The sequence below is a fragment of the Schistocerca gregaria genome, chromosome 2, assembly GCF_023897955.1.
Source record: "Schistocerca gregaria isolate iqSchGreg1 chromosome 2, iqSchGreg1.2, whole genome shotgun sequence".
NCBI lineage: Eukaryota > Metazoa > Arthropoda > Insecta > Orthoptera > Acrididae > Schistocerca > Schistocerca gregaria.
The window spans coordinates 738,188,005-738,200,668 of NC_064921.1; positions in this window are offsets into that span (position 1 = coordinate 738,188,005).

Below are 12,664 nucleotides of genomic sequence, written 5' to 3' on the forward strand. Positions count from 1 at the left end.
CACAGGATACAATTAAAACCATTTGGCCAGTTGTGAAGAAGTGTCTGGTCAGCAGCTCGACGTCATAAAGTCAGTTCTTAGTAAAAATATTGTTGTTACTGATAAATCAGATATATGTACAGTATTTAACAATCATTTTCTGAGCATTGCTGGTGAATTAAACAAAAATTCAGTTTCTACAGGGAATCGTATAACTTTCTTGCAATTGCCTTTCCGAGATTGATGTATTAAATACTCTTCTCTGATACAGACAAGGGAGAGGTTGAGTCAGTAATTAAATCACTGAAGACTAAGGACTCTCATGGATATAATGGAGACCCTAGCAGAGTATTAAAGTACTGTGCTGCACATGTTAGACCTGTATTCAGGCATATTTGTAATTTTTATTTAAAAAATGGTCAATTTCTTGAACTATTAAAATACTCAGTAGTAAAGCTGCTTTATAAAAAGTGTAGTGGGGACCTCTGCCACTGACTGTATCAGGATTACCAAATGTAGCAGGAAGACAGCAAATGTAGTGGGTGGATTCAGTAGGTGCCATATTAAAACTTGGTGAGATCTTTCCAAATGATTTATTGTTTACACTGCAGTGCTTCGTTCACCTTCATTCACATGACAAGGTCCCACAATGCTGAGGCCACCACCCCAGCAACACAGTTCAATACGCTGTGTGTCAGCCTTGTACGCCAGCGGAGTGCGGCATCATTAGGATGCTAGGAGTTGGCTCAGCGGTCTGCGTCCCTGCCAACTCAGCGGTGCTTGGTGTGAGCCGCAGGTGGCCAGCTGCTGCTTCTTCTCACTGGCATGGCTGAGATTGCAGCGACGAACAAGCGCCTGCTATCTGGTGTCCGAATCTGCAGACCTTGCATCAGGAAGTCTCCGGTGTGTGTCGGGAGCTGAGACAACTGCCCGAGGTAGCGAGCCAAAGAGTGGCCCACTGCTAGCTGGCTGCGGACCTCGTGTTGGCCTCAGAGGTTCAAACCATGACCTGCTGTGGACTGGGTCGCTGGCACGCCATCTGTTGTTGCATGTAGCCCAGCAGTGTGACATGTCCCACCATCCAGGAGAGCTGCCACACTTGAATCACTCTCGTTAGAAAATGGCACTTCTTTATATTCATCTGTGCACCTCTGTTTTGCTAACATGCCGCTCTGAGTCGTGTACGCACAACACCTCAGTTGCGCCAGTGGGTCCCTTCTGCCTGTAGCTTGCGCCATACAAACCGCTGTGTTTACGCTTTTCAGCGGTTCGACGGCCCTGTGGCCTCCATTCTACTTCACAACTGTTGGTATGCGTAACTCACTGCAGTCCGACCCACACCTGGCTATAACTTGTGCTCAGAATATTGCACAAAGCTAACTTTCCCTATCCTAAATGGTGGTGCTGTTACATTATTCCCCTCTTTGGAAAGAACCAGTCCTCTAGTTGACCCTTAACTAGCTCTTAACTTGTTTGGGTTGGCACCTATGGCATATTTCCTTACTACTAGAAAACTTAAATGGGGTCTAGTGCCCTCTTAAAACCATGACATGAAACAAAACGTAAAAATTCCTCACTGGACGACCACTGCTCTATCAACCTCTTACCTACTCATCTCACGCCCTCAGTATCCAATCCACTGGGACTTGGACTACCCTGGGTTCCCTTTTGGTATTAGCTCTGTGCCTGATCAGAAAGAAAACACCACATAACAAAGTTAAGGCTGTGATGACACTTGGCACAGAGGTGCTCAAAATGATCCTTGTTTGCCTGCCTTTCCCTATACTGAGTGACATGTTGAACAAACTGTTCGGCAGATATGTGGCCCTTTTGCTCTAAAATGAACTGGTTTACAGATCTCAACAGACCTGGCTCCATAATTTGATGTAAAAAGGTCAGATTCTGCCTTGGCAAAAACTCTAAAGTGGCTTCTGGCCAGTACAGCTGTGGCTATGTAACATTCAATTGCATGACTCTTGAAACTAATGCTGGCAGGTGGAAGGTTGGTCCTATTATGTTACACTTAGTTCCATTGATTAAAATTCTGCTCCCTCGAGCTCTTCATGTTTCATTTCTGCTAATACTCCCTGCTCAAGGCAACTCGCTACTACTACCAAATTCTCATAGGTGGAGAGGATCCGAAGCATCCTGACCCATTGCAAGCTCAATTTTGGCTCCACAATGTCCCTTGGACAGTCTATTTCTTTTCCCCTGGCTAAAAATAACTGCACCATGCATGTGTCCCATATTTGTAGCATTACAAATTTTCCTCCAACATTCGCTATTTTCGAACCAAACTCAACACCGATTGTGTGACTACTTTCATCCTTAAACTTACATTATATGAACTGGTGCAATAAACACGACTTTCCTGAACCAGCACTGTCGATAACAAAAAATTGAAACAGGAAATTGTACAATTCTGACATATTTCAACACACATTTATTATGGCTTTGCCGCAAAATTTACTCCGACACATTTATTTCTCCAGAACTGCATTTGATTTCTCCTCTAACAACACTCCACATACAATACTCGAAAACACATACACAAAAATACAATGCCTAATTAACCTACGCTAATCCTATGATACATGACACAAAAACAAAAAAACAAAACAAAAAAACTACAAATACTCTACTACGTTCTGGATCATAAAACATACAGTACTTCATGCTGTACTTTATCTTCCTGGTTTTCTCTGTGCTTAGCACTCCTCTTCACTCTATCTTTCTTCCACTTTCCTTCCTGTGAGACACCTGGAATCACATCCGGGCAACCCTCGAATGGTTGTAACTGCCCAATGTGTACTATTGTCATTCTAATTGGCAACGGTATTTTTCGCCTGTACACTACCTCATATGGAGACAAACCATTATTTCTATGGACTTTTGCATTGTATGTGCATACAATATACCTCAAATACTCGTGCCACTGATGGTGGTGAGAAACCACATAAGAACTCAGCATCTTCTTGATTGTTCTGTGTACCTGTTCTGTCCTCCTGCTGGCCTGTGGACGAAATGCACTCGTCCTCATCTTCTTTATGTTCAACAATTTATGCAGTTACTTCATTAAATCTGACATGAAGATGGTCCCTTGGTCAGTAATTATTGTCCCTGGTACACCAAACTTCAAAATCCAGTTGTTTACTAACGCTTACGCAACCATTGCTGCCTGGTGATTTGGCATAGCTACCATCTCCACATACCTCAAAAAATGGTCTATTATTGTCAGAACGAATCTGTTCCCCAATGGTGTTCACCTAAAAGGTCCTAAGACATCAATCCCCAGCAAAGAGAATGGACTGTTGCTTCTGGTAATCGTATCCAACTCAAATCTGCTTCCTGCGCACATGGTGTACAATTCCTGACATACTGATCCACATCTCCTTTCCTACCTCTCCGCCACTCTCCTATTCACCGCTCTACATCTTCCATGATAATATGTGATCATGTGCTTCCTTTAAAACCTCATCCCTCAACTTTACTGGCACTGCTACCCTTGACCCTAACTTGCTCAGAAGACCGTCATACATATTAAATTGTGGCTGTGCCTGATACAATTTACAATCGTTGTCCACATCCTGTTATTCTTGCCATACTGCTAGGTCAGAATCTATGACTTCTACTTTTGCCACCTTCCTACTCAGTGCATCCGCATTACCATGCTTCTTCCCAGGCTTGTGCACCACCTCGTGGTCGAATTCCCTAAGTCTCACAGCCCATCTAACGAGTCTAGTGGACGGATCCTTCAGCCCCAACAACCACTTTGGGCAATAAGCTGTGTAAGTTTGTGAACATCTTGTCAACCCCTTTTCACTAGTCTGGGTATTTTGACATTGGCCTCTCAGCATATATATTCTTTACTGCTGCTTTGACACATTTAAAGGATGATATGTCTTCGCTATCTCAATGAAATGTTTTTTTTTTGTTTTGTTTTGTTTTTTTGAATGCATTTGAGGAACATCTAAGTCAACTGATAACAGTGTTGAAGCGTGCTCAGTCTACAGACCTCTACACAATTCCAAAAAAGTGCATTTTTGCCATCCAAGAAATCAGCCTTTGTGCACCTAGTGAGTGGTGATGAAGTAAATCTCAATCCAGAGGAAAATAAGGGCAGTCATAGATTTTTTCACACCTTAGCACATCTGTGATGGTATTAGTTTTCTTTCTTCAGAATGTTCTCTTATTAGTGGTAAAGGACTTCTGAACCAAGGCACATCTCTTGCAAGAACTACTGCTGACAGATGCCAAATTGTCCTGGAAAGAGATACAACAAAGATCTCAGAAATTGATGCCGGCACTAGGGGTTATGAGATAGGTGCAGTTGTACTACAAATTCAAGAAGGTGCAGGAGAGGTGATGATGGGTTATGCTTCCCAGAGTACCCTACAAGTTTAAGATTAACTATTCTACAACCAAGAAAGAGTCTTTGCAGTTGTTTGCACCATCAACATCTTCTGACTGTATTTGTTTGGTGTACTGTTCACCATTGTGATGGACTATCATTTTCTATGCTGGATGACTAGCCTAAAGGATCCATTGGGCCACTGGTGATATGGACCACTGACTGCCATGCCTTCTATGTTGTCATAAAGTTGTGCTGACTTCTGAAGCATTAGAAATTGCAAAGTTCCTTGTAGAGGACATAATTCTGAAGCAAGGAGCACCCTATATGGTGATACTTGATCATGGAAAAGTTTTAAAGTCAAGACCACTATCACAAATAATTTCATGTTGTGATATCACACACAGGATGCCAACTGCCTGCCACCTTTAAACAAATGGCCTCACAGAATGCTGTAGTAAATCATTGTGAGACATACAGGGTGACACAGAAAAACAGAAACATTTCCATAATCCAATAAAACTAGAAGTGGTGAAGGAGCATTCATAGTAATTGCATTCATAGTAATTGAAACCTCACAACTTTGCCATTTACAAAACACTGATGGCATTTATAATTTTTTAAAAATTACATCCTTTAGATGGTGTCTTCCTGTACGAATAACTAGTGAAATCTTGCTGTTGAGATTCCTCATTGACCGCTTCAACATTTCAGCTGGGATACTTTGAATTGCATCCCGAATTCTCTGTTTTAGCTCATCCAGGGCTTCTGGGCGAGCTGTGTAGACTTTGCTCATGAGGTAGCCTCACAACAAAAAATCACAAACTAATAAATCTAGCAATCTAGGCGGCCAGGGAATATTAGCGAATTATGAAGTCACACGGTTGCCAAACAATTCTCACACGTGTCATTGGTTGCCGTCTAGTGTGTGATGTCGCTCTGTCCTGAAACCAGGCTTCTTGAACATTTTTAAAGTTGTTTAATGCAGATGAAATAAAAATTTTATCATCTCCATGTAACGATTGACATTGATAATTATTGTATTTCCTGTTCATTTGCCAAAAAATATGGTCCGATACTCCCATGTGATGAAACACGACACCATACTGTCACTTCACTAATGTGTAAAGGGCACTCATGAAAGTCTTTACAATTTGCATTTGCCCAGTAAAGGTAGTTCTGTTTATTCACATAACCTGTGAGATGAAAATATGCCTCATCTGACATCCACATTTGTTAACAGAATCCTAATCGTACCCGGTAATAGTTGTCCTTCAATTGTTGCACCATCTGTAGTTTGTAGGGATGAAATTTTAAATCAAGTTGAAGAATTCTGCGCACACTCTCCCAGGACATTCCAACCACTGCTGCTTGCTTACAAATTGAACACCGTGGCCTCTGTAAGACAGACTCGCGTACAACATCAATGTTTGCAAGAGAACACACACCTCTTGGTCGTCCTGTTGGTTTATACTTGAGGGCATATCCTGTCTCTTCAAAGTTATTAATCCAACGTTTTATCATGTGTTTTGATGGAGTGGCATCATCATGTCCTAAATTATAAAACGTCGAAACTTCCTCTGCACCACTATCAAACTAACGCATGCTGTTGTCCGTTCCACTGATCCATGATTACTGAAATGGCAGACTGTTTACTCGCTAACTGTCAAGAACCCGCAGTGCTGCCATCTGTCGATGACTGCCACTACTCATTTCAAACATTCCCGTTATTTTGTGTCACCCTGTACTTTCTATACACATTGATGTCGAACAGGAATTAGGATGCAGTAGTCCCCTTTGTGCCATTCACTTATAGCACAGTAAAGGAAAACATTATGGATTTCAAACAGCTATTTCTGCTCCATGGTTGCGAGGCCGGAATGACAATGTATCCCTGTTCCCATTTCAGTCAGCTGACACTCAGGATGACAACATGAATCATCTCATCACCAGAACCAAAGAAGCAAGACAGCTGGCTTGCACCTGGGTCCTGAATGCCCAGGAGAAGGACTGAGAGTGCTGTAATGTGAAAGGGTTTAGAGTGGTGAAAATATTGTTAAATAGTTTATGTGCATTTCATGATCAAATTTAAATTAATTGATACTATTTTTATATTAATCTTTTACAAACTGATTTTTTTTGTTTTGCATATATCAACATTTATTGTACGCCTGCTTACAGAGTTGTATACTGAGCAGATACTAAGCTCACGCTAACTTCAGACTTTAAAAGATTTTCATCATTATCATTGGTGACATTCTTTTCTTGAGTTTTCATTAACAACTCCTGTAGATCAATACTCTGAGGCCCTCCTTGGCAATCCATGCAGTGTTGCTGTATGCCACTCAAGGTGTATCTCAAACAAATACAAAAATAATACAGAATATCATATACCTCAAAATTATGCATTTCTATCGTATTTAAACATCATAATCTCTATAATAAAACTAAATATAGACGTGCCTGCTCATAAACAGCCTACAAGGGTACAGAAAACATTACATCTCTTACACTAACGGGAAAAAGCTTGGATTTATTCAGGTAAATTCTGTAACCTCACACATTCCATGCCACATCAATGAGTAAGCATGTCTTTATTTTCTAGATAATTCAATTTCAATATGATTCATTACAATAAAAATTATTTTTCTTTGTTTTCAATACTCATCAAATACTTGAACATAAATCATATTTTCATTTGCTTCTTACTAGTTATTTACGTACTATTCGTCTCAAAACATCTGTACCATTTGTGGTTTTGCTTTAGAAAACTACTAGTTTGTGAACCTTATCATGTAAGCATATCATTTTTTTTTATTTTGAAGTCAAAATACCATCTTGATTTCAATAGAATCAGTTTTGTTAATGTTGTCATATTCTTATATAACCTATCATATTTGAATTTTAAACTGTGTTCCTGTGCTTGCAGAAAAATAGTAATGAATTTGAGAGGGTCCGCCATTTTGCAAGTACATAATTATTATTTTGCTGTAATATCCAAACATATTTCACTACAGTTGTGGCCCTAAGTAGGTTGTTTCATTTATTTTTCCTGAAACACAAACATACAGATTTTATTTAGGCCAGAAAATATGTAACATCAGATTTTGTTGTTGTTTGATTTCCATATATACATAATGGTTCAGATTTAGTGTATTTAGTATACTGGTTTCAACACTTCATAGCATTTATAACATTCAACTTGCAATTATAAATAAGATACCAAATGAAAAAGCAACTCAGTTTTTCTCAAAAGTGTTCAACGAGAGCACCATTAACGACACATCAAGTCAATAGTCCCATATATTGATCAGTGTGCCATGCTAGAATGTAGTTTCTAAAGTCAGATAGGTCAACTGATGCCGGAGGCACGTACACATTATCCTGTATGAACCTCTAAAGGTAAAGATCACATGGCATTGGATCATGTGTGAACACGGGTCATCAGCTAACCGATTCCATACTGAGTTATGCCTGTGAGGCAGTTCACCACCAAATGAAGTTCTTTGGTTCAGCTTCTTCCAGCTGAGGAAAGAGCCACAGTTATAGCACATTGAGATAAGACACACCAGTTGCACTTCTTCGCCAAAAAAGAAAGGCCCATAAACATTCTGCTGGGATATGCCACAAAAAACATTCAATTTGGCAAGTCTTGCAATTTACTGTCATCACACAGCAAAATTTCGTTTGCAAAGTTGGCACAAAATCCTATTTTATAGGCTGTAAAGCTTGTAACAGTTTCAAATGATAAAGACATAGTTGTAAGCATCTCCTTAAGTGTTCTTACAGATGTCACTGGAATTGCTAATTTAGGACTAGTCTTCCGAACTGATTCTTGTGGCTATGTGTGAAAGACTATCAACCGTTCAACAGATTCTTCAGTTGCTACTGGTTGTTCCATACTCTTCCCTTAGGACACAACTATACAAAGAAAACTGTCTGATTTGCTATTTCATTTGATGTATTATTTATAACTGTAAGTTGAATGAAATGAATGCTGCAATGCCTTAACAGGTTGGTGACTCTTCTGGAAAACCTGCAAGTATCTGGGAATTACATTTTATCTGAAAAAATCAGGGAAGTCTCAGAGAATTCTGCATTTTAACCTAGTATTAAAAGTAACTTTTTTTAAGTTTTATAAATCACAAATTGTAAAATAATACTTCAAAGCATGTTAATTATATAATTTTACTGCATATAAATTATAGATGTTTAATAAGTGCAGTTAAACTAGTGCTTATGGCTGATACCCTACCCCCATGAACCAGGCACCGTGCCGTTGGTGGCGAGGCTTGCGTGCCTCAGCAATACAGATGGCCGTACCGTAGGTGCAACCACAAGGGAGGGGTATCTGTTGAGAGGCCAGACAAACGTGTGGTTCCTGAAGAGGAGCAGCAGCCTTTTCAGTAGTTGCAGGGGCAACATGCTGGATGATTGACTGATCTGGCCTTGTAACACTAACCAAAATGGCCATGCTGTGCTGGTACTGTGAACGGCTGAAAGCAAGGGGAAACTACAACCGTAATTTTTCCCGAGGGCATGCAGCTTTACTGTATGGTTAACTGATGAAGGCGTCCTCTTGGGTAAAATATTCCAGAGGTAAAATAGTCCCCCATTCGGATCTCCGGGCAGGGGCTACTCAAGAGGACATTGTTATCAGGAGAAAGAAAACTGGCGATCTATGGATCGGAGCATGGAATGTCAGATCCCTTAATTGGGCAGATAGGTTAGAAAATTTAAAAAGGGAAATGGATAGGTTAAAGTTAGATATAGTGTGAATTAGTGAAGTTCGGTGGCAGGAGGAACAAGACTTTTGGTCAGGTGCATACAGGGTTATAAATACAAAATCAAATATGTGTAATGCAGGAGTAGGTTTAATAATGAATTGGGTAAGCTACTACAAACAGCATAGTGAATGCATTATTGTGGCCAAGATAGACAAAAACCCCATGCCTACTACAGTAGTACAAGTTTATATGCCAACTGGCTCTGCAGATGATGAAGAAATTTATGAAATGTATGATGAGATAAAAGATATTATTCAGGTAGTGAAGGGAAATGAAAATTTAATAGTCATGGGTGACTGGAATTTGAGAGTAGGAAAAGGGAGAGAAGGAAAAATAGTGGGTGAATATGGATTGGGAGAGAGAAATGAAAGAGGAAGCCATCTGGTAGAATTTTGCACAAAGCATAACTTAATCATAGCTAACACTTGGTTCAAAGATCATAAAAGAAGGTTGTATACATGGAAGAATCCTGGAGATACTGGAAGGTATCAGATAGATTATACAATGGTAAGACAGAGATTTAAGAACCAGGTTTTAAATTGTAAGACATTTCCAGGGGCAGATGTGGACTCTGACCATAATCTATTGGTTATGAACTGTAGATTAAAACTGAAGAAACTGCAAAAAGGTGGGAATTTAAGGAGATGGGACCTGGACAAACTGACTAAACCAGAGGTTGTACAGAGTTTCAGGGAGAGCATAAGGGAACAATGGACAGGAATGGGGGAAAGAAATACAGTAGAAGAAGAATGATTGAGGAATTAAATAGTGAAGGCAGCAGAGGATCAAGTAGGTAAAAAGACGAGGGCTAGTAGAAATCCTTGGGTAACAGAAGAAATAGTGAATTTAATTGATGAATGGAGAAAATATAAAAATGCAGTAAATGAAGAAGGCAAAATGGAATACAAACATCTCAAAAATGAGATCGACAGGAAGTGCAAAATGGCTAAGCAGGGATGGGTAGAGGACAAATGTAATGACGTAGAGGCTTATCTCACTAGGGGTAAGATAGATACTGCCTACAGGAAAATTAGAGAGACCTTTGGAGAAAAGAGGACCATTTGAATGAATATTAAGTGCTTTGATGGAAACCCAGTTCTAAGCAAAGAAGGGAAAGCAGAAAGGTGCAAGGAGTATTTAGAGGGTCTATACAAGGGCGATGTACTTGAGGACAATATTATGGAAATTGAAGAGGATGTAGATGAAGATGAAATGGGAGATATGATACTGTGTGAAGAGTTTGACAGAGCACTGAAAGACCTGAGTCGAAACAAGGCCCCGGGAGTAGACAACATTCCATTGGAACTACTGACTGCTTTGGGAGAGCCAGTCCTGACAAAACTCTACCATCTGGTGAGCAAGATGTATGAGACAGGCGAAATACCCTCAGACTTCAAGAAAAATATAATAATTATAATCCCAAAGAAAACAGGTGTTGACAGGTATGAAAATTACCAAACTATCAGTTTAATAAGTCACAGCTGCAAAATACTAACACGAATTCTTTACAGACGAATGGAAAAACTGGTAGAAGCCGACCTCGGGGAAGATCAGTTTGGATTTCGTAGAAATGTTGGAACATGTGAGGCAATATTGATCCTACGTTTCTAGCATTTGTAGACTTAGAGAAAGCTTTTGACAATGTTGACTGGAATACTCTCTTTCAAATTCTGAAGGTGGCAGGGGTAAAATACAGGAAGCGAAAGGCTATTTACAATTTGTACAGAAACCAGATGGCAGTTATAAGAATCGAGGGGCATGAAAGGGAAGCAGTGGTTGGGAAGGGAGTGAGACAGGGCTGTAGCCTGTCCCCGATGTAATTCCATCTGTATATTGAGCAAGCAGTGAAGGAAACAAAAGAAAAATTTGGAGTAGGTGTTAAAATCCATGGAGAAGAAATAAAAACTTTGAGGTTCGCCGATGACATTGTAATTCTGTCAGAGACAGCAAAGGACTTGGAAGAGCAGTTGAACGGAATGGACGGTGTCTTGAAAGGAGGATATAAGATCTACATCAACAATAGCAAAACGAGGATAATGGAATGTAGTCGAATAAAGTCGGGTGATGCTGAGGGAATTAGATTAGGAAATGAGACACTTAAAGTAGTAAAGGAGTTTTGCTATTTGGGGAGCAAATTAACTGATGATGGTCGAAGTAGAGAGGATATAAAATGTAGACTGGCATGGCAAGGAAAGCGTTTATGAAGAAGAGAAATTTGTTAACATCGAGTATTGATTTAAGTGTCAGCAAGTCATTTCTGAAAGTATTTGTATGGTGTGTAGCCATGTATGGAAGTGAAACGTGGACGATAAATAGTTTGGACAAGAGGAGAATAGAAGCTTTTGAAATGTAGTGCTACAGAAGAATGCTGAAGATTAGATGGGTAGATCATGTAACTAATGAGAAGGTATTGAATAGAATTGGGGAGAAGAGGAGTTTGTGGCAAAACTTTACAAGAAGAAGGGACCGGTTGGTAGGACATGTTCTGAGCCATCAAGGGATCACAAATTTATCATTGGAGTGCAGCGTGCATGGTAAAAATGGTAGAGGGAGACCAAGAGATGAATACACTAAGCAGATTCAGAAGGATGTAGGTTGCAGTAAGTACTGGGAGATGAAGAAGCTTGCACAGGATAGAGTAGCATGGAGAGCTGCTCCCCTCTCTCCCTCCCTCCACACACCTTGAATTCTCAGGGAGTACTTTGCCAAGTTTGAGTAGCCACACTGTTTAAAACCTGTATATTCATTTTGAAACACCCAATATTTTACCTTTTATTTACATTATCTATATCCTGTGGTTGACAACCAAAATCAGCCAGAGTTCTAAATTAATACACCATGTCACCTGCAAACACAGAAATGTTAGGACATCATACGAATTAAATTTTTGTTTGAATACAGCCTTTAAAAATGTATGTTCCAGTACAATCATAGCATATGTCTGGTTTTTTAGGTTTAACTTTGCTGTATTTGGATTGTCCTAAGCTCTGGCTGATTTTTATTTGTTTGCCAAAACACCGGGCATAGGTAAAAATTTGTGAGACTTTAGGCGGGAGAAACTATTTGGTGTGGTTTGTCATTAATGGATTATGTTTTTCATTTTAACAACATTTACTCACATTTTGTCCTGCTTGTTGGTGAAGTCTGAAGGTGTTATGTGTCTGTGGCTAATCCAACCACTTTATCGCTAAAGAAATTCAAAGTAGTATAAATTCCCATTGTAAAACCCTTACAATATTTTGTCTAAATATGACATGGGTGTACATTTTTAAATATATTTGTTTTGTATTGTATTGTTTGTTTGAAGTATTCTTTAGATGGCATGGGTGGTTTGCAGTTTACCAGAAGAGACCTTTATGTCACTAAAAGTGCTGCATGAATCTTCTAGCACCATATGGACCACTTAAGGGAAACTTTGGAGGAGGCAAAGTCAAAAGCTGTCAATGAAAAGCTATATAATCACGGATGTATAAAAGGGTTTTGTAATTCAATTCAGTATGGTTTAAAACTCTACTCAAACCTGATGTCTGTACATGGAGGTATAACA